This window comes from Lepidothrix coronata, unplaced genomic scaffold (assembly GCF_001604755.1).
Source record: "Lepidothrix coronata isolate B3197 unplaced genomic scaffold, Lepidothrix_coronata-1.0 Scaffold26, whole genome shotgun sequence".
In the NCBI taxonomy this organism is placed as follows: Eukaryota; Metazoa; Chordata; class Aves; order Passeriformes; family Pipridae; genus Lepidothrix; species Lepidothrix coronata.
Genome location: NW_016690206.1, coordinates 6,586,832 through 6,607,439, shown reverse-complemented (window position 1 = coordinate 6,607,439; position 20,608 = coordinate 6,586,832).

Genomic DNA, 20,608 nt, shown 5'->3' with positions numbered 1-20,608 from the left:
CTTTCCTTTTTTTTTTTTTTTTTTTTGTTGTTGTGATGTTGTTTTTGTTTTTGTGGTTTTGTTTGGGGTTTTTTTGGTTTTTGTTTTTTTTTTTTTAAGGGCAAAGCACTCACGCTGCAAACTGAAGACCCAAATTGATGCACTAAAAATTGAATCTCAGCTTTCAGAGGCTGAGTGTTCAGGACTTTTGGAAGATTGAGTCCACTTACAAGACTCAGGCTGGGTATTTTGAAGCAACAAATGACACCAGTGATTTTGAAATATTTCTGCCAAGTTGCTGCAGTCAGCATGGTTGTGTCACAGAGTCCTGAGTTTGGTCAACTCCAAGCACCAACTGAAGTCATAACTGGTTCTTGAACTGCCCATTACAACTTATCCTTAGGTCCCCCTGTGCCAAGACAACTGTTTTGAAGAAACTCTGATACCCAAATATCCTCTGCCCGCTACCCTTGCTCCTTCCTCAGTCCTACAATGACTGTGTTCATCTTTGCAGAAAGGCTTCCCACATCCAAGTCATAGAATCATAGAATAGTTTGGATTGGAGGGGACCTTTAAACATCATCTAGTCTAACCCCACTGCAATGAGCAGGGACGCCTTCAACTAGATCGGGTTGCTCAGAGCCCTGTCCAACCTGACCTTGAAGGTTTTGAAGGATGGTATAGCCACAGCCTCTCTGGGCAACCTGTTACAGTGTCTCACCACCCACATGACAAAAAATGTCTTCCTTCTGTCTAATCTGAATCTACACTCTTTTAGTTTAAAACTGTTACCTCTTGCCCTACCACAACAACCCCTACAAAAAAGTCTGTCCCCATCTATTTTATAAGCCCTTTTAAGTACCGAATGGGTGCAATAAGGTCTCACCAGAGCCTTCTCCAGAATAAACAACCCCAACTCTCTCATCTGGTCCTTAATAGGAGAGATGCCACAACCCTTGATAATTTTGTAGCCCTTCTTTGGACTCAGTCCTGCAGATCCATGTCTTTCCTGTTTTGAGAGCTCCAGATCTGAATGCAGTACTCCAAGTGGGGTCTCATCAGAACAGAGCAGAGGGACAGAATCACCCTCCTGAACCTGCTGGCCACACTGCTTTTGATGCAGCCCAGGATAGGTTTGGCTTTCTGGGCTGCAGGAACACATTGTTGGCTCATGTCTAGCCTCTCATCCACCAGCAGCCCCAAGTCCTTGTCTGTAGGGCTGCTCTTCATCCACTCATCCTCCAGACTGTATTGATGGTGAGGTTTGCCTCAACCCAGTTGTAGCACCTTGCACTTAGCCATTTTGAACCCCACGAAGTTCACGTGGGGGTTCTTCTCGAGCTTCTCCATTCTCTCTGGATGGCATCTCATCTCTTGGGCATGTCAGCTGCAACACAGCTTGGTGTCATTTGCAAATTTGCTGAGTGTGTGCTTGACCCCACTATGTGATCCCATTATGATGAAGATATTAAACAGTACTGGCCCCAGTACAAACCCCTGAGAGACACTACTCATCAGTGATCTCCATCTGGACACTGAGGCATTGACCACTACTCTCTAAATGTGATCATCTAACCAATTCCTCCTCCACCAAACAGTCCACCCACCAAATCCATTGAGCCTCAGACACAGCAATGTGTGCAGACTTCCCACCAATTTTTAGCTTCTTGCTCCTAAGTTGGAAGATTTTGAAAGGATTAGACACTCCTGCGTGCCGGTCTCACAGTCAATGGAAAAGTGAAGATGCTATGACCAAGGTCTTGGAGATGATCTATGAATTTCTTTATAAACATAGCATTCTGAGGTATAAATAAATGACCTTAGTACTAGAGGACAGTGTGAGAGATGCTTGCACATGATGCAAGCAGGAGAATGATTTGCTGTGTCTAGTGGCACAGCTCAAGGAAGAAGTGGAGAGACTAAGAAGTATTAGGGAGAGTGAAAGGGAAATAGAGTGGTGGAGTCATACCCTTTTGACCCCAAAATAAATCCAGCAGGAAATGGTGAAGCCCTGCCCCTCCTGCCATCAGGCAGATGGAGCAAACCAAGTAGATTAGGGGAACAAAAACAGGTCCCTGATCGAAGAGGTAAAAGAATCCACTCTTGACCCCCATCACTTCCCACAGTGCCCTTAAAGAACACACATGAGACCCTGGACGCAGAGAGTCAGGCAGAGGGCAGTCAAGAAGAGGATCTGTCTGGAGGGTCTCCCGGTTGCACTCTGTCTACCACATGGATTACAACCACAGCTATGAAGAAAAAAAAGAAGGGTAGTTGTGGTAGGCAACTCCCTTCTGAGAGGAGCTGACCAGACCCATCCCACAGGGAAGTCTGCTGCCTTCCTGGGGCCCGGGTGAGGGATATTAGTAGGAGACTCCCTGAGCTAATCCCTGAGCAATCTGATTATGACCCACTGTTGGTAGTACAGGTTGGCAGTGATGAGGTCAATAAAAGAGGTACCAGGGCAACTAAAAAGGACTTCAAGGCCCTGGGTCAATTAGTTAATGGGTCAGGAGCACAGGAGATGTTTGCCTCAGTTCCTGCAGTAGTAGGGATGAATGAGGAGAGGAGTAGGAAAACACATCTTATAAACAGGTGGCTAAAGGATTGGCACCACCAGCAGAATTTTGTTTTTTTCAACCATGGGGCAAATTCTATGGTACCTAGCTTGCTAGAGTCAGATGGGCTTCATTTATCTAGCAAGGGCAAAAGGACTCTAGGCCATAAGTTGGCGGGTCTGATCAGGAGGGCTTTAAACTGGGTTTGTAGGGAGAAGGGGTTGAAAGCAGTCTCTCCAGAGATAAGCCTAAGGGAGGAAAGCCCTACTTAAGAGTGAAATCAGCAGCCCAGCTGAAGTGCATGTACACCAATGCACACAGCATGGGTAACAAACAAGAGGAGCTGGAAGCCATCGTGCAGCAGGAAAGCTATGATGTAGTCGCCATCACAGAAACGTGGTGGGATGACTTGCATGACTGGAGTACTGCCTTGGGTGGCTACAGGCTCTTCAGAAGGGACAGACAAGGTAGGAGAGGTGGAAGGGTGGTTCTGTGTGTTAGAGAGTCTCTTGACTCTGTAGAACTTGAGGTCAGTAATGATAAGATTGAGTGCCTGTGGATCAGAATCAGGGGGAAGGCCAACAAGGCCAATATCTTGGTGAGAGTCTGTTATAGACCACCTAACCAGTATGATGAGGGTGATGAATTATTCTACAAGAAGCTGGTGGATGTCTCAAAATCTCCAGCCCTTGTTCTTTTGGGCGACTTTAATCTGCCAGATGTCTGTTGGGAACTCAACACAGCAGAGAAGAGGCAGTCTAGGAGATTCCTAGAGCATATAGAGGATAATTTCCTGCTCCAGCTGGTAAATTATCCTACCAGGGGTGGGGCCCCACTGGATCTGCTGTTCACAAACAGAGAGGGGCTGGTGGGAGATGTGGTGGTTGGAGGCCGTCTGGGGCACAGTGACCACTAAATGATAGAGTTTTCAATACTTAGGGATGCGAGGAGGGCCAACAATAAAACTTCTACCCTGGACTTCTGCAGGGCAGATTTCAGCCTGCCAGTTCAGAGGGTACAGCACTCTGTACCCTCTGTTGGGAAACAGCCATTGAAAACAAAGGGGTCTAGGAGGGATGGACATGCTTCAAGAAGGAAGTCTTGAAAGCACAGGAGCAGACTGTCCCAGTCTGCTGAAAGGCAAGCTGGCGGGGAAGATGGCCAGCCTGTCTGAACAGGGAAATTTTGAAGGAAATTAGGGGAAAAAAGAAAGTTTACCGACTATGGAAAAAAGGGCTGGCTACTAATGAAGAGCTTAGGAATAGAGTTAGGTCATGTAGAAATAAAATTAAAGGGACAAAGGCACAATTTGAACTCAATCTTGTCACTTCTGTTAAGGATAACAAGAAGTGCTTCTACAAACACATCAATAGCAAAAGGAGGGGCAAGGAAAACCTCCATTCTTTGTTGGACATAGGGGGAACATAGTCACGAAAGATGAGGAAAAGGGATTTTGCAGATGACATCAAGCTGGGGGGGAGTGTTGATCTGCTGGAAGGCAGGAGGGCTCTGCAGATGGACCTGGACAAGCTGAAGAGCTGGTCTGATTCCTATGGGATGAGGTTCAACAAGGCCAAGTGCTGGGTCCTGCACTTTGGCCACAACAACCCAATGCAGCGCTACAAGCTGGGCACAGAGTGGCTGGAGAGCAGCCAGACGGAAAGGGACCTGGGAGTTTGGATTCACAGGAGGCTGAACATGAGCCAGCAGTGTGCCCAGGTGGCCAAGAAGGCCGATGGCATCCTGGCCTGTATCAGGAACAGTCCTTGAGGGATCAGTATTGGGCCCAGTTCTATTTAATATCTTTATTGGTGATGTGGATGAGGGTATTGATTCCCCTGTACTCAGTGCTGGTGAGGCCACACCTTGAGTACTGTGTCCAGTCCTCAGTTCAGGAAGGATATTGAGATGCTGGAGCAGGTCCAGAGAAGAACAACAAGGTTGGTGAAGGGACTTGAACACAAGTCCTGTGAGAAGAGGCTGAGGGAGCTGCGGTTGTTCAGTCTGGAGAAGAGAAGGCTCAGGGGAGACCTCATCACTCTCTACAACTACCTGAAAGGAGGTTGTAGCCAGGTGGGTGTCAGTCTCTTCTCCCAGGCAACCAGCAGCAGGACAAGAGGGCACAGTCTTAGGCTCTGCCTGGGGAGGTTTAGGTTGATTATTATGAAGAAATTCTTTACAGAGAGAGTGATCAGACATTGGAATGGGCTGCCCAGGGAGGTGGTGGATTCTCTGTCCCTGGAGGTTTTAAGATGAGACTGGATGTGGCACTGAGTGCCATGGTCTACTAAGCAAAACAGTGTTTGATCAAGGGTTGAACTTGATGGGTTGAACTTGATGGTCTTTGAGGTCTTTTCCAACTTGGTTGATTCTATGATTCTATGATTCAAGGGAGTAAACAGCACCAAGTGCAGAAATGTTACAGGACTACATTGTTTAGTTTATATAAATCATAATTTGATTGAATCAAATATTCAAGTCATAAAAACAAAAAGAAAAAAAAAGAAATTTTTCCATGTGTCACTTAGCACATAACCAGCTTTTTCACCAATTCATTCTCCCAACAGATGAAGCAGAACAGACTATCAGTTTCAGCTTCAGCTGTCTCCATCAGCCTTTAGTAGCTCACTGAGACTGTTCTACACTCAGCACTTTGCTAGGAACTGCAGGGGATTTTACTTGGAGCAAGTTTAATGTAACCATGTGCTGCAGGTATCAAATATGCCTCTACCTGTCCCTAATTCATAAGGAAACACCAGAGGATTTGACAGATGAACCACTAGCACAAAGAATTTTCCAGACTTATCAGGCACATGCTAGGATCTCTTTCAAACAGTAGTACTAGGGGATCTTCCTTCATAGATCCAAAATGTAGTATCCATACTTGAAACAGATGCAGAGTTAGTGTTAAAAACATCCTATTCTGCGAAAAGTGTTCTTTCTACCCTCTTGTCTCTTCTTGAAGATAGATGCCTTCAGCAGTCTAAGCCCTTTTTACCTGCACTTTTTCTCCTTTACAAGGTGTTCCACACATACTTTTAGTTAAAAGACAGGACACATTACTCATTAAAAAGCTCTAGAGTGCTATCTCATTGAGCCAAAAACATTGGCACATAACAAAGAGATGTTAAACTATGAAAAAAAAAAAAAGCAAAAGACAAATCCACTTGAACCACTTACCAGAAACATGAAGAATCCCAGACTGTTGGGTTTTGCTGCTTTCCAAAAAAGCGGTACTACTCCTTGACACTGAGAGTAGATCTACCATACCTCTCAATCAGTCTTTCTTTGCACTTACAGCATCAGGAATGATGCAGCATAGAAGGAGGTGGGTGGTTCAATCGTGATTATAAAAAGCTGCCCGTAGCAGAGAGCCATGGCAAAACATGAGCTTTCTGGAATTAAGGGCACAACCAGAACACTTCAGTGTATGGTTTACATTGATAAACACAAGTCTACCTGTTTGGGGGATAAGAAGATGAATGTGGTGTCCTTTCTATGTGCAGAAAACAAGGGTTAACTTAAATATAATACACATGATTTCTCCTATAGTGTCAAGAGGAAAGACATGAAAGTTGCGTTGTGATTCTTGAGGGTCTTACAGTGAAGAGGTAGGACAATCAAACAAAACAACAGGGTCAAACAATACTAGCATTATAAATCTAAAATTAGGTGTTTGAGCTACCGGGGTAATACATTTCTGCCTTAGATCCTGATGTTTTAAAGACTTATGCCAGTACTTTTCTTTAAGCACAGACAAAGTGCCACCGCTTTTAATAGAGCTATTCATGTGTTTAAAGACCTGGAGCTTTAGAGTGCTGATTCCTTAAGTCTGGGATTAGCTAAAATTTATAGCACCAGTAATTCTCAAGAAAGGCACAATCACTTGTCTGGTCTTATTTATATCAACATTTCCTCCAGGTGGAGGGAATTCCTTTAGAACAGAAATTACCTGCACTGAAAATCTTTTTGTAATACTGTGATAGCCTGTAACCAAAATAAGACTCTTAAGATGACAAAAGATCAAGACCACTCACATAAAATTGGATTAATATGAAAGAATATTGGCTTGGTTTCATTTCCCCATTTCTCTTCACAATGGCCGTTATAACTAATCATTTAAAAGGATGGTTAGCATTCTAAAATGCTAACAGGAAAAAAACATACAACAAAAAATTCAGGAACATTAATTTCCAACATGAGAAGCAGGACTCTGGTGACAAGACTATTTCAGTAGTTTTCTGCTTTATTATGTTATCTACATTTGCACTGACAGTTGTTGCTGGGGACCTAGGAAGTAAGATAATACAATCAGTCTATTTTTGCTCTTATACTTCACTTCGTTGAGTTTGAAATTCACTGGAAGTTCTTCCACCTATTGTTTTTTCTTGAAAATAAACAAGGGTTTTTTAGTGGAAACTCCTCTAATTTTTCGGGAAAGTTCTGAAATTCAACAAAGGCAAGTGGAGGATCCTGCACTTTGGGAAGAATAACCCCTTGTTAGGCAGGCTGAGGGCTGGCCTGCTCAAAGCAGCTCTATAGAGAAGGGCTTTGGATCCTGGTTGACAACAACTGTCCATGAGCCAGCAGCGTGTCCTTGTGGCCAAGAAGGCCAATGGTATCCTGGGGTGCATTAGGAAGAGCACTGCCAGCAGGTCAAGGGAGGTGATTCTGCCCCTCTGCTCAGTCCCAGTGAGGCCACATTTGGAGTGCTGTGTCCAGTTCTGGGCTCTGCAGTAAAAGAGGGACATGGAGCTCCTGGAGCAGGTCTAGTGGAGGGCTATGAACACGATTAGGGGATAAGAGCACCTCATTTACAAGGGAAGGCTGAGGAAGCTGGGCCTGCTCAACCTTGAGAAGACACGACTGAGAGTGAACCTTATCAATGTCTGTCAGTATTTGAAGGGAGGGTGTCAAGAGGATGTATCCAAGCTCTTCTTGGGTGGTGCCAAGCAATAGGACAAGAGGCAGAAACTGGAACACAGGAAGTTTCACCTGAATATGAGGCAGAACTTCTTTACTGTGTGGGTGACCATGCACTGGGCAGACTGACCAGAGGTTGTGGACTCTCCCTCACTGGAGATGTTCAAGAACCATCTAGATGCAGTCCTGTACAATGTGCTGTAATATGGCTCTACTTGAGCAAAGGGGTTGGACCAGATGACCTACTGTGGTCCCTTCCAACCTGACTGATTCTGTGATCTTGTGATTTGGGAGGCAGTTCCCATTAACCAGGTTTGCTGCTATGTTTCTTCTACCTTCAGGATGTAATTAGTTTAGGGGGGGTTGACTATAAGAGGTTGATTATGCAACTCTCTGTACTGTTACTCTGTCCTCACAGCTAAAAGCAATGACATCTCCAGGCTGAGGCATGCAACTCCATATCCTACAGAGGCTGCCTACTCAAACTTCATAGTGTGAGTCAGACTGTGGAAACATGTATGTTGTTGTGTAATGCACCATGTTTTATTTTGTCAGGACTGACTGCAAGAATTGCTGAATCCAGTAAAATTTTGTCTATGCGAGGTCTCCAGTATTCCTTTCTCAGATTTGTATGCATCAATTAGTGTGGATATATGAAAAAATGTGGCAACTAGTATTTTACCCCAACTGCAGTAAAAAATCAAATTAACAATTTCTATGGATAATCTCTTCTGCCCATTGTATTTTCCAATAACTTTTATGTTTCTATTAAAATAAAACCTGAGGTAAGAATTACTTTACAAGCAAATGCCAAGGCAAACAAACCAGCAATACTGCACAATTTGTGCTGATAAAGTCTGTCAGTAGTTTATTGGCTCCAGAAAGCTTCATCATGAAACTTAGCATTTAATTCTCAGAGGAAAAAAATATTTTTCGTTTCTCAGAATATCATCTCTTACACTTTAACTTGAAGAAACCAATCCCCAAACTCAGTTCTCAGCAGCTTTTGTGTTAGAGACAGACTGATAGCCATTGAAAGCTCCATTCCTTGCTCTAACAAGGTTAATCACTTTAACAACTTCCATGACATTTGCCAGTGATAGTACCTTCCTGCATGAGGCTTTTGGTACCTCATTCATCGAAAAGGTAAGAAGTTCACTCCATATTTCTTTTTAAGTAAACCAGTAAAATTTTTTACTCCCCCTACACAGCTGGAGAACCGTCAGTCACCACAGCTGTTATTTTCTCAAAGCCACCAAAGCAATTCACAATGCCCTTCACAGGATTAAAAATAAAATACTTTTTATGGTGTCACGCAGGGATAACAGCCTCAGCCATTCCTCATTAACCTTAAAATCCTTGTTAATCATATAAAAAATATCGACAGTTGATTTAAAGTACAGCAGTTACCTCTGCACTTTTCACTAAGTGCCAAAGAATAAGCAACTCCATTATCCATTTCCAGTTTCAGATTTTCAGTCAAAAATACACGTATAGCTAACTCAGGTGACATTTGTCATGAAAGGGACATAGATTCAATTTCTGTTGTTGTTAGTAGTACTTTCTCATCTTCAGGCACTGTGACAGTTGCTACAGCATTCCTATATGACAAATTCTGCATCAGATAACCCTATTCTTTGGCCCTGCAACTGATATATTTTACAGCATTAAATGCACTACTTTTCTGGCATGAAATCCTGGCTACATTGTAGTCAAAGACAAAAATCCCACATCATTGAGATCTTGAACAGAGCCAAGGTTTTACCTCTGGTTTATGCCATCCCCACATTGTTGAAACCCCCACTATGAAGGAAGAGCATCTCTGTCATTGACAAACAATCTCCTCTTCCCCTATATTCATGAGACTTCTCCATTCTTCATGAAAATAACCTGGCACAGTGTGCTGGTGACCTTCTGTCCGTGAGTAGCACGTCCAGTAGATCTGGGCTACAACAGTTCAAGATATATGGTTTTTTTCTCTCTCAGTGCTACAGCTGTCTAAAAGCTCTTATTTTACTTTATGCTTTTGATATCTGCGACTCACTCCACCCTGTCTATTACAACTTTGCTCTCTCATAAAGCAATGATAGCCATTCAGTTGTTAAATGACCTTGCCCACAGCTAGTCTCTATTGGATTATTAGAAACCAACTTTAGGAGCAAACCCACATTTTCCTCAGATTTGACTAGGAGAATGATGACCGAGTTATCAGACCATCTTATTGAAACCCAGAAAATGCCTTCTTAGCACATATCATAGCCATAGATGTCTTAGTGATGAAGGAAATGAGCTTTAGAGTAAACACTCTTGCTGAAGTTTGCCCACCCCTGTCAACATTTGTTTAAAAATATGTCGACATTTTGGACAAGGTTATAAAGATTTCTGCAATGAACAGAAAGAAATCTGCTGGATGAAACTGTGAGTGCCACTTCTGTTTCCATTTTCATCCTCCCCCATTTTTTTGGCCTGTGGCTTGCTTCTAAGAAAGCTGAAGAAGAAAAGGAAAGGTTATCAAAAGTCAACAGTTTACAAAAAGAGGGAAGCAGTGTGATGCACTGCACACTAGCATTCAAGAAAGGATGTAAAAGGGAGTGAGGATTGTATTTGAGACTCGACCTGCACTGTAAATCCTTCAGCCTAGTTTGAGGAATGCCCAGGCAGGACAGCTTAACAAAAGAGTGGGGACGAAGCTCTGCCCCCACTTCCAAGTATTCAGTGTGGTTTTGTAACTTAAACAGAACACCTGATGAAATATAAATATCTCACTGCAGACTTTTTTATTATTATTTCAGTGATTAATAAAGTGAATAAACAAATAGGCTTCACCTGTGCCTGTAGCACTTAAAATTCAGACCCTGACAGGATATGATACCTGGAGATAGAAACGGTAGAGAATAACATGCAATAAATTCATCAACCTTGATTGTCCAGCATAATGCAAAGAAAAATAAGTAAACATGAAAAACCAGAAATGAATTCAAATTATTTGTCATAATTATCTAAATCATTTAAAGTTTTCAAAGTAACATAAAAACATTTTTTTTAATGTGATTTTTTTTAAAACCAGGACTATAGCTCGTTTTCTTCATAACAGTACTTTAAATTGCAAAAGATGAGAGGGACACCTTTCAGCATTAATAAACTGAGGAATATTTATGAGAATTAGCCTAGCATCTTCTTTGAAGTACAAGACCCCTGAGATGAATATGATGGGTACAAGATAGACCTATTATCAGTATGAGAGATGCTTCAGAATTTGTGATGTGGTGTCACTCCAAGGGCATGCAGAAACACAAGAACGCATCAAGTCACTGTGGTTCAAGACATGCCTTACATTAAACCTCATGGCAGGAGGATCCCACAAGAGGATTCCAAAGTCAGGATTCCAAAGTCAGGAGAGACTTTTAATGTGAGTACCTGTGTTTGTGCAGGCACACTAGCTTTGGAAGCCACGTGTTGTTATTTGATGGATTTATAATGCTCCAACAAAGGAAGCAGAATGAAATAGATACTTACGTTTTTATCAAGTGGGAGAAATAAAGCATGAGAACAAATTGTATAATTATACTTGATTAAAAATTATTATATTTCCATTGCATAATCCATGCTAATAAGAAAAAAACCAGAAAATAGAGGAAGTGTTATGAATACTGCCTGTGATTAAAAAGAAAAATGGACTATCATTGTCCGACTTCCATTTAGTACAAGAGATGAGCTCTTTAGCTTGTACTTTATTGGGCTCTTTTTCTGTGCTACACCACAGAGAGCTGAGAACACGAAGAAGAAATCTAAATAACCTGTTCATTAAAAAAAAAAAAGAAAAATGTTGATGACCTTTAAGTATTTGTGGGAATAAACTGTAAGATGAAGTTTGAAGATGAAAAGTAATTGGTATTGCACCTTCTTAATTATTTTTTCGAGTTTCAGGCTTTTAATATAGTTCTGGCTCTTGCTGACACACCTAAATGAGGTTTACAGAACCCAGAGAATGAATTTTGCGCTCATTAATGGAGAGGCAGCAGGACAAAAGCTGCAGGTATTATTTTCCTCTTTCACCTAGCTTAAATTGCCACCCACCCATGATTCAGACTTCATGCATGCCCGTGGGCCACTGAAATAGAAAGCCTTTAATGCAGCTCCAGTCAAACCTGACACTGGCAGAAAGCAGGCAAGCTAGATGACCCCTCTAAAACATCTTGACTAACTAATATGTACAAAGATGCAATCTCAGCATCCATCAGAGCATGATAAAATAAAAAATGGTACCAGAAGAAAACAAATTATGCAATTTCCAGGGAAAACAAACAAAACAGAACTCACAAAACCAGGCCAGTCCTCTGAGCAATGTATTTACAGACCTGCAACACCTTTGTGTAGAACAGAAAAAAGATATCTTGACTAAAAAGAACTTCTGGTAAGCAAACTGGCTAATTTAGGGCAGGAACAGTACTGACAGACAAGAGAATAGTGGAAGAACTCATGCTTCTACCTAGTGTGTAAAGATGCTGTAGGTCAATAATCACCTTCTGCATATCTGATGTGCTGGAGGACTGCTTAGAGTGCCCAGCTGGCCTTCAGTGATGTTCCTGACTCTGAAAAAGGAGGCACTTTCCCCTTCTGAAGCCCATTACTTCTATAAGGTACTCATACTGCCTCAGCATGGCAGAATGCCTTGTATCTGTTGCCGGTCCAGCCTGATGGCTTTGAGATTTCCTTCCTAGAACCACCATACAAGTGGAACTTCTCCCCATTGGCTACATAAGGGGCCTAGTGAATTAGCTTCAACTGGGTGACTAAATGATCTCCATTACTTGAGCTGAGTGTCTAATATTATACTATGCAAGTACCAGACTCCCTCTTTCCTTTGAATAAATACCTATAGTTGCTATTGAGGCATGTGCAGTCATGTTGAAACAGTTTATTTGATTTGAGTGACATTGGCAACATACCTACGGTAGAGACCTGAGCACTGGCAACAGTGAAAACCATGGTATATATTCCAGTGGTCAGCTTGAGACAGGGCTCAACTGACCTAGTACCACATGGAGCAGGCAAACTTCAAAAGTTTCTTGCGTTTTTAATAAATGTTGTTTTAGAAGATGCTAGGAAGAAAATTCATGAGTGACTGCATGATCAGCTGAACTCATTTTATCACAGTTGTACAAAATATGGTGAAGGTACCACAGGGGAATACTGTTGAATATACTCTACTTGGTGGAATGCTCCAGTATATTCTTGTTCTCTGAAAATGACTCGGAACAACTGGCACCTCACTACATCTTGCCAAGAGCCTGAAGGGAGTTTCTGTGATGAACTCCCTAGCTTTAGCTTTCCTTAGCATTGAAATGCAAGTGCTGAAAGTGCTACTATGAACAGCAAGTGTAGGAACAGCACAATCGAAGATGATGGCAGGCATTATTTGGAAGGAGATTATGTCATATGAAAAAATAAACCTGAACAAATAGCCAGTCTGCTGATGCCTGAACATTCCGGTGCTCTGAAACATAAACCTGTCATTGCCCAAATCTGTTTGGGCTGAATAAGAACAATTCTACCTCTGAGCCAAAACAGTTTTATAGGGTAAGATGGTGCACTGGAGATTCATTCTGTTATCCTCCCTCCTTTATGTATGGAAAACCAGAAAAAAGGCAAAGATAATGGAGGATAAACACTGGCTTTTTTTTGCTTGCTATTGTTACTTCTTTAGCTACAGGAACATATTGTGATCTACAGTTATGAGAGGCCAGTAGAGCAAAGCTGACCATATGGTTAGATTCCAGGAGCTGGCTGGTCATGGTCTGGTTTTGGCTCATTGGTTCCCAACAGGGCTAGAATACAGGCAACATGATATTCATGATGCACACACTGCAGAGTACTACATCAGCACTGAAGGGCAGATTTAAAACAGAAGATGCTAGCGGACATGTGAAAACAGTGCTTTTCAGTGTGATACACAGAAAGAATGAAGATATGCACCATGGCAGACCAGTATGAGAGAAGACTCAGAAGACTCAAGACTTACTTGAGTCCAAGAAAGTAAATATTTATTCTAAAGATCAAAGCTAACTTAGCTGGCCAAAGGCTTCTTTGGTTGCCTTGCTTCCAATTTTTTTTGGAAATTATTGCCAGGAAGAATTAAACTGAATTAAATAGATCGTTTTAGTTTGCCTTGGTCTCATCTCTGGAAGGAAAAAAATCTTGTACTCATGTAAAGTCCATACGTTTATTTTTCCTGTACTTAATGTCTACTGTAGTGCTACATCTTTAAAAAGCATGCTGATAAATTGTGTAGCCTGTAAAACAGGCATCAGGAGTTACATTCACAGTGTGAAATACCCCATGATTTAGTTTGAATTTACACCATTACTGAGACACTCGTGCAATTATGTGCTGCATTACCTTTCCAGCTGGAGACCAGAGATAAGGTGTTTCAGAAATACCTATAGACCAATCACAGTCTTTAAAAATGGATTAGCAATTGGAGGTCCCTTCCTTCAGAGCCTTGAAAGGGCTCTGTTCAAGGGGAGGCAAAGGAAAGAGGGCAAAGGGAAAGATGTGTTCAGCACCATCTGAGAGACAGCCCTTCTAACTTATGTCAAGCTGGGCATCCTGATATAACAGACCCATCTTAGAGTTTAGGTACATGGAAAAATATAGACTTCAATTTGACTGCAGGTCTTGTAACAATGCCAGAACAAGGGACAGCATATGCCTGCACTGCTGTCAGAGCTGACCATAAAACAGACACAGACCCACCTCCAGCCCTTCTCAGTTCTCTTGACAGCAGGGTACATTGGTGACTAATGCATTTCTGCAGGTAACACAGGAATAAGAGGATGATCTAGCATTTTGGTCTCTTGTATACCCTTGCAAACCATGTCACAGGGTGACTCTAAGGTGATCCTCTTGTAGTTTCTGATTTTCCTTCAGTAACATATAATAGCAACTTCTTTTTTTTTAATAAATATTACAGGGACCATATCATTTATCTTGTGTGGAAACAAGAAAGGTTTAGGTACAAAGGAAAGACATTTAATAACTCTCATGACCTGGACAGCCTCATCTATTATGGCATTATTCTATTTGCAATGTGGGACCAGAGTGCAGCAAAAAGACATCTGCTGCTTGACTGACAAACGGCTGGCATAACAAACATCCAGTGTGATGTGAACGATCATTACTTCGAAGGGCAATGTGGACTCTTTCTCTCTGACTTAGTTTTATCTTTGAAGGTGAATGTCTGCTCACCTGCAATATATTCTGCCCACAAATTGGCAAATGCCATTGTAATGTTTCTCATTTTATCTTTTTCTGTTAAGTTTGAGGAAAGAAGTTACAAGGAAGAGAGATATTTTTGTTTTCTCTTTGGAATCTTCTATATAAGCAAAACTTAATCAAAGGGCACTGTTTCTCATTTGATTTTTAAATAATTTCACCTCTCAACATTCCCTGCGTATGTCAAGAGGAATAGAAGTTTGCAGGAAAGGCAGATGAAATATCCTCCTGTTGTTATTTATTGATTTTGTACAATTCAGCATGGAAGTTTCATATCACAAAACCAGCAGCTTAAGAAAGATGACCAAGGCACCACTTAGTACACAAAGAACACACAAGGTTATTGCCTTTGAGAGGAATATGCACACAAACATCCTCATAAACACGTGCACTTCTGTGGAAGGAGTGAGAAACACCTGGGGAGCTGAAATTTACTCCTGTGATATGCCAGGTAGCTAGGCAGCCTGTGAGGGCTTTGCCCAGGCCTCAGCTGTGGCAAAAAGTACAGATTCCTATCCCCAAATACACACAGTCAGTATTGCCTCCATCTGTTGATACACAGATAACCCTGATCTGTACCAGCCCTGGGTACTTAGCACACCATGCAGAGAGCGGTGAGCAGCTGCTCTGGTGATCCCATGCTAAACCTTAACTGGTACTGTCTCACTTTTTGATATTAAGATCAGAAGGTGGTATAAACCCATTGTTAGGCAAGCCAAAAACAAAGCCAAAGGAGTTGAGTCCAGTGCTTTGCAGGCCATATTCTTTAATGCTGCCTACCTACACACCAAATTCGAATACATTTCCATTGCTTGTATTGACCACAAGTATCTTTTCCTTGGGAGATATTTTAAACACACAATGAGATTAAACCCAAATCCGTAGAGGTTTAAGTTCAGTTTTGTCAATTGGATAAAGGCACATTCAAAGACTTCAAAAAATCCCACAAACCACACCATAAAACAAGCAAAAAATCCCTACTCGAAGTACAGAAAAGTGGCAATAGTACCATCATGCTATATTACTTGGCAATAATACAGTTTCCTCATCAAGATAAACTACTCAGCTTTCAGCCTCGTAGTTTTTCTGCTCAGGAGCTGGATTACTGCCTCATAAAACAGTGCAATGGTGCAATTATCACTTTGGTATTAGTGCAGGTGCAAGGTGCTCTCGTTCTGTGTTAGGTGGGACACTTTATGGCGGCCATAAAGCTGATGTGGCTTCAAGTACTTGCTACAATGAAAAATTAATGAATCATACTGTGGGCTGCGTCTTTAACAAAATGCAATAGCTTCTTTTCTTGCAACATGCACTGGAGGTAGGTGAGGTTGTATGCAAGTGGTATGGATGTCAAACTGGAGGGAGAGGGTTGAGACGAAGGTGTATGAAGCTGAGATGAAAGCATATGTTTGAGATTTCACTAGTGTGCATTTCTACTGAACTCGGCTTCTCATTTTCACTATGTTTCCCCTATCTCATTGTTTGGGAATGACCAGGTGCTAACTTTTGTGCAACACCATGTGGGACTCTTTGGACAAAGTAGAACTCACTGCTTTCTTTCATTAGGTGCTCACAGACAAAGAAGAGAAGAACCGTGAAGAGAGTCAGTGAGTGTCCCACATCCTGAGTTGTAGCTGGATTGGGAACAAACACCAATATGTTCCAGGATTGCTTGTGGGTAAAAGAGAGTAGTATTCACTGCAACCAAAAAACTTACCTCATTCCTTGCAGTCTGGGTAGATGCAGAGGGATGGGGATTCACAGGGAAAATGTCACAAAATATACGGTATTTGTAAAGTCTGGAAGGAGTAGTGTTGGAGACCTTTTCTGTACATGAGTTGGCTAATTCTGTAGTGGAAAGAATAACAGTTCTGTAGATTAGAGTATATTTGGATTGAAAAGTAATGACATCACATGCTGGCTGAAGGGAGAAGTAAAATACAGTTGAAACAGGTAAAAGGAGAACAGACTAAGGTAAGCTAGGCATCTCCCTACCTTGTTTGGTTATCAAGGATATCAGCTACCTTCACTGACATGCAGAAAGTGGTTATTTGGGGTTCTCCTCCACATTCTCTTCCCACACAGTTTTGAAATGTTCTGGAAGCAACTTTTTTGCCCCTAAAATAAAATACCAGGTTGAAATATTGTCACAATCATGTTTTATATATTTCCTTAAGCTTAGCTTAAAATTTCACACTGTCTGAACAGACGCTGAAACACCATTTATCAAAAGCTGAAGCTTGTTTCAGAGTAAGTAGAAACAAATCAAATAAAGTGAGAAGAATTTTAATAATTTTGCTGATTAAAAAATGTTGAATGATTAAAGACGCTCAAGATTTTTAAGCAAACATAAAAGGGTTAATTTTTAGTAGTCTAAGGAATAAGAAAATTAAATATGCTTTATGTTTTCAAAAAATTTCTCTTTTCTATTTTAATAAATCAAAAGTCAGAGAGTAAAGGTGCAGGTGTTTCAGATGAATGAGTAACTAAACCATCTTTGAGATCTGACCTTCACACCCATAGTTTAAAATGATTGCTTGTCACCTTTATATGCTTACTTAACTTGAGACTTATTCAAACACTCCCAATCTTTTAGCTACTATGTGCATAAAGATTTTAAAGATATTTATTGATTCTGAATACATTACACCTGAAGATATCACTACTCATAAGGAATGTAACAAGATACTGTAAATATGTAAACCACACATATATCAGACAGAGTTGGCTGAAAGCTCCTCAGAAATGTAAGCAACTGCAGTTTTGCTGTCAAAAGGATGAAGAGGAGATGATGCCAGACTGAAAACAGACTTTTCCTGTTAAATTAGAGAGAAGGGGACAAAGGGCTGCATCTGGGATAACCAAGTATCCAAAAAGCTGGATCTGCCATTTCAGACATCTCTTGAGGGGTGGTATGAAGGCAGTAGCTGACATTTTGGGAGTCTTACTCTCCTCTCACAGTTGTGTGTGCCCCTCTATGGCCCCTCTGCTGCAGTGGGAACCCCAGTGCCACCATCCCCTACTGCATTTGAATCCAGCCTGCTCAGGAAATGGTAGAGCAGGGGCAACATCACCTAAATCGTAGCCTTCAACTGGTCCCAGACAACATACATAGCATTTCCAGCAGCAGATAGACTGGGTTAGTGTTTTGAAAGATGGAAGAATCCTGTATAGCATTTGAGGACAAACAAATAACAATTTTCCAGTTTTCTGTTGTAGGACACAGGTAAATGACTTCTCAAGCTGTCTTAATACCCCGTTACCCACAAGCTCAATATTCAGCTTTTAGACAGACCTCTCATTAGTTTAAACACCATATAAGCCTCTCTTTTCTCTGTAGTTCTTATCTACAAATGCTCTGAAAGACACCCACTGCTCAGGCATTTTAAAAACCACAGTGAACTTGACCTCATGATCTGATTGTGTGATTCCCACCATATGCAAGTTCTTACAGGACTCAAACCTAAATCACTTAAAACACTACCTAAAATCAAGCAATACAAGGTAATAACTGGTTACATTCATATATAAGCTTCCATTTGGAAGTTGGTTTCTGCTAACCTATGGTGCCCAGTTCTCAGGGAGTCTGAAGGTACTGGCAGAGAGGCAGGATGCCTGGTTACTGGGCCTTCACATTCCTTTGCTGAGTTTAAGAACATCACTGAGAAATTGAGCGGACATGCAGCATAGGAAACCTTGCACAGCAAGAGGAACCCATTGCGCTGTGGAAATGTCCTGTGAACTGTCCTCCACACTGGGAGTGAAGAAACTGCATCCATGGAGCCTCTTCTTTATTATTTTTTTCAAGAGCAGTTAGTTACTGTAGAAATTGCTCCATGGTTCATTCTTTTAGAGTCAAACTTTTAAAGAAAAACTGGTGGCTCTCTATGTGTTCCTAATTTCCAGGAAACAGACTTATGGATTATACTAAACTAAGTTTCAACTATACAATTACTTCCTTCACTAATTAGTGGCTGGAAATGTCAGACTCTTAAGGTCTCATCTTCCTTTCTCATTCCTGCTAACCCCACAACATTTTTCTTGGCAATCACTTCCTGTGGTTGCCTTACTGTATGCATGCTTTCTCTGCCTCAGAAAACAACAGCACAAGAAAACAACAGCATCAGAAAGCCTATCACAAATCAAAACCCAGTCTTTTGAGGTAAGCTAACTTTGGTAAATGCTGAATAAGCAGAAGTACACAAACCTTCATTTTTGCTGCTATGTAGATTTGATTATCATCATGACTGATTAAAAGAAACATATACATCATGGAGCTGAAAATGACTTTTTTGATCCCTTCCCCTAGGGAGAATCTTTACATGCTTTCTTTCTCCATCTCTTTCTCTTTGCTATCAAACCCATAGTTAAGGAAGAGGTACTTACATCACTCACCTCGCTCCTCTGTTCTGACATTCAGATAGATACTATCCATGCATGCAAATTGGGAATGAAATATTAATCAGCTGATGGCATTGAGGTTTACTCTTTGCCATAAAATCGATGTTCAGACACCAGAGGTAAGTCTGATGGGAATAACAATCTAATGTAACTTTTCATTTATTTCATGTCCACTCCTAACATTGCCAATGAGAAAACACAGTTTCAAGCTGAAGGACAGTCCATTCAGAAATTCAGTTGTTTTCTTGATCAGGATGGAACCACAAAATATTACTAGCTCTGCCTTGCAGTATTTGTTGTGATAAACAAACAAACAAACAAACAAAAAACAAATGTTCACAGTCACTCACATCCATGCCAAATTCTACAAAGCCGAAACATTCTATGAAACTGCCTAGCCTGATAGGATTTATTCACCATTAAAAAAACCCTTACAAGCCAAACCAAACCAAAACAAACCAAACCAAGCTAATCCAACCAAAAAAAAAAAACCCCCAAACAAAAAAAAAAACCCAACCAAACAATCAACCAAAAAAAAATACTTAAAGAAGAAAGAACGAACAAAACCCTCAAGTGAAAGTGTTAAGGAAAGCAAAGTAATTAAAGGTAATGGGCCAGATCCACAACCTTGTCAGTCAAGATTTCTGCATTCAATTATCTCTCAAGCAGGAAACAGGCAAAATCTCTTTCAAGAGGTGACATTCTTTTCATTACCTTCTTTGTGTAGAAGCATGTTCTATTTGGGCTCCAGGAAAAATGACAGACAAAAGAGAGAAATATAATTAGATGTATACTCACTATCAAACTAAAGCAAAGCAAAACAAATAAATGGGGTTGATTTCTAGTGTGTGAAAACTATCTTATTCGTATGTCTTAAGACCAGCAATAAAAATGTCTTCAAAGATATCATATGTTATCTGATTTATACTCAAAGCTCGAAAAATGGAATAATTTATAATGCTACTGTATTACTGAAGAGTATGCACCACAAAGAGTGCTGAATTAAATGGCACAATTCACTTGCTAAAATAATTAGGGACATAAATGAAAAGCTCAAAAAAAATGGATAGTAAAGGAGATGTGAGTGAGAAGAGAAAGGCTAACCATTACATGATGTGAACTCAGTTCAACTTCAAAGTTTGGTGTGCGCTTCCAGGCTCTTCCCTTCTTGGCAAGGAAGTGGAGACAGCTCAGAATAAGCAGGAGCACTGAGCCAGACCCCAATAGAAAAGGGGCATCCTTCAGCTGCAGTGGACCATGTGGACTTGAAGTCAGGCTCGCAGTCCAAATGCCTCTGCTTCTTGTTTCATGACAAGTAGACATCTGGACACAGCATGAGGGCACCCAGAAAACTGCCAGGAGTAAGAAGATGCCTGTCCTGCCTTGTCCCTGATCACGTCTGACTGAAAAGGAGGGCTCATGTGGGTACGAGTGGCACAGCAGATGAACTTGTGGGAGCTAGCACAAGGCCA